Here is a 3,547-nt window from a genome sequence, read left to right as displayed (position 1 = left end):
AGTTAGTTAAGCCTTTCACATTCTCTCTCTTCCTGGGGGAAAAGGTGAGGTTACGCTATGGAAGACAACACATGTTATGATGAACACAATCCTATTATCATAATGGAAATAATACTATTGCAAAGGAATAAACAACAAATGGTGCATGAAGCCCTCTGAAAATTAAAATTCATTTGGGACTCCCTATGGGAATAGCAAAGTCTCAGAGCTGAATTTGATAGCTTCTTAGGAACTGAAAAGCATATTGAAATTAGCAGCCTATTCCAAAGAAGTATCTGCAAATGAATAGTCACTATAGAATATACTTGGTTTACGTTAAGAAAAGGACAGATGGCTATTGAGAAGATAATCTGGAATTCTGGGGGTTATATTCCTATTAAAATAAAATAGGATCATATCTGCAGACAATAGAAAGCTTTATGAACGTTTTGCAATCTCTTTGAATGTTTACATTGACAATAACAATTTAGCATAAGTCTGGCTATTGTGTTCTATTAATTCACTCACTGGTAAATTGCCTGTGTCCTGTGGCTGCTACTTTAGAAGTTATTTGCTCAGAAACCTCCTGCTTGCCCAACCTGCCCTTTCATTTAAATGAAGGGACCTAATCTATACTGTTCCTTCAGTGAAACGAATGTGAAAATCTGTGCAGCCAGAGACTATAGGTGTTGATCACAGTAAGCAGGCTTAGCATGATTGTGTGGGACAACTGAACAGCTACTATCAAATGCGCTGCTATCACTTTTTTGAAGAAACTGTGGTGACGTTCAGTCTACATTGTTTCTGCCCTGAGTCCCTGCTGGCCATGTCCCAATTGCTGATCAGCATATATGGTTTGGTTGAAAAAGGATTAAGTATTCCATGATCAACACAACTTTTAAAAACTGTTTCTCATTTCAGTACTCAGCAGCTGTGTCTACCCTCCACCCCCACCCACCCCATTTCCAGCTGGGTGCCATCCATCCGGTGGCATCCCGGAACCTCACTGGTTAAATTTTCAATAGCTAAGTGTTTATTGATAATTCCAAAAAAATGACATTCCCAGATCCGTGGCTGCTCCTGCAATAGCTATAACACTAAGCCATCAGTGTTCTGTGGGTGCTTCCGCTGCCTGGACATTGGGCATTTATGATGGCTGATATTGTAATGACTAATTGATTAATGTATATCTTGTTTTGTATTGCAGCTGTTTTATTTATAATGCAAAACAAGTATATATGTACAGTTCTATTTCTGTGAGCTATGCAACATAACTACCTACTTATTTCTATATGTAACCAGGTTGCTACACCAGCTTCACAATGTCACAAAATAATATCATTTACAGCTACAGCATCCACCACTATTTGATAATCATAACTGACAAACCCAATTAAATAAGAAGCCTCAAAGTTAAACCAATGTGGACTGTAGGTGCTTTTATAAAGAGAGCAGGACTATAGTTTATTCAATTATTGTATATATTACCTGTATTTTGTATGTAACATGCTGCTTTTACTGCATTGTGATTTAGTTCAGTAATTCCATTCTCTGCATTGTTCGACATATTATATTGGATGCTTTTTTGCATTATTTCTTATACTTCTACTCCTATTGCACTGTTTATTAGATATCCCTCACTATCATACTATTTGATTGCTTTGCTTATACTCTATAATCCGCCTTGAGTCTCGGTGAGAAAAGTAGGCTATAAATACAGTAAGTAAATAAATAAACAAAATTCCAGGTGCTCGGAAACAGTAAAGTGGATCCAACCATCCTCCAAGGAATCTTCCACCAGCATGAGGAACCTTTCCTCCATCTTAAGTGATTCTTCCTCCAATGGAAGAGCCACTTAAGATGGAGGATGGCTCCTTGGGCTGGGTGGAGGCTTCGGTCTTTGCTCACTAGAGTGATAGTAAAAGGGTAGGGTCCATCCCACTTTGTCTGTTTAGTACCAAGTAAAAGTGTCCAGGATTGATGGGCTACATTCAATAATGCCCCAAACATAAACTCATTACCGGTACATGGAAATGAGCCCCATTTATTTCAGTTCTACCAAATCCCATGTAATGTGTTAAAATTGGGGTTCTAATCAGCTGACATTTTAGCAATCCAGCCCAACTATTTTGAGGACTAGGGTTCTTCTTACCCCACTGCATTCATAGTCAAACAATTGCCCAACAGTCTGTAAAGAGGGTAAAATGATTCAATATTGGAACCATCCTGATACATTTGTTCAGTAACTCTTCTTAGACGAAACAGAAAAAATAAATCACATCCAAGTTATGCATATTTTCTTTCTTTCTTTTTTTATTTATTTATATAATTGAAGGGGTACAGGGGGAAAAAAGGGGGAGGGGTAAGCATTGTAAATATAAAAACAGTAAATATAGATATTATATAGATATAAAAAAGTAAGCTCAATTATATATTGTAAATTGTATATTGTAGAACGTTTTCTATGCCAAAAAATAGTAATAGTAATTAAAAAAAAGAAACTGATACAGTATGTCATTGAAGTTATGCATATTTTCAACCCTCAGCTGAGTTTGTGCAGCCAGTTGGCTTCTGGGCTGTTGGCCTTTGAAATAATTGTTCGCCTGTTAGTACTAAAGAAATATAAAAGTTTTTTTAACACAAAAGCTCTTCTGACCACTGCCGGGCAAGTACATTTGATCATTCATAATTGTTCTGTTGCAGTAATAATACCAGTAGGGAAATGCCCATTTTATAAAAGATGGTATCGTATTACAGGCGCTGTCTCTCATTGAAAAACCAAACTCTGCACAGTGTTTGCTTAAAGCAAAGCATAATGGCACCTTCCAAATCAGTGTACTCTTTCTCGATAATTATTTTTAATGTGTTAAGAGAAACCAAGACCAAGAAGAATATACTTACTATTCTCCTTCAGATATACTTGTTTCTGATATAGGGCAGCATGCCTAAGAATGTATAAATATTTCCTAGCAAAATGCATGCCTCCTCTGTCCTAAAAAAACAAAAACACCATACCCTCCCCCAATCTCTCTCATTTGCTTCCAGTATGCAACATTTTCATTAAAATTACATTTTAACCAAATAGAGCACAACCACAGTGACTTTTACATAGCAGCTACCTTTCAGAGAGGTGTCCGTTCTTTTTTATTTTTTTTTCATGCTTTGCGGCATTGTCCCTGCTGTTGGGAATACATTCCTGTCGTAGCTGGGGCTGCTTTTATACCAAACTCTGTGCTTGTTCTGTCAATTTCCTGTAGGTTTTTCACGGTTGGGGAAGAGCAGGGTTGTCCTTTCAAACATCTGTTGCAACAAGTGGCATTAGATTGCAACATGGAGCTCCAGGCTATGCACATCTGAAATGGGAAAACAAGTGGCCGTCCTGATGCTTTAAACCAAACTGTGAGAATAAATTCTCCTTATTGTTTGTAAAAGGCTATTAACGAGTAGGAGTATTTGGTATCTTGCTCCTGTTCATCTTGTGAAACAGGTTTGGGTTTTCTAAAGCTCTGTAAATCTGTTAAACACATTGATGATTTTATGTGGCATATGCAGTTCTGGTCTGTGATAG

Source organism: Euleptes europaea, chromosome 11 (assembly GCF_029931775.1).
Source record: "Euleptes europaea isolate rEulEur1 chromosome 11, rEulEur1.hap1, whole genome shotgun sequence".
Classification (NCBI taxonomy): domain Eukaryota; kingdom Metazoa; phylum Chordata; class Lepidosauria; order Squamata; family Sphaerodactylidae; genus Euleptes; species Euleptes europaea.
This window is presented reverse-complemented; position numbering follows the sequence as displayed.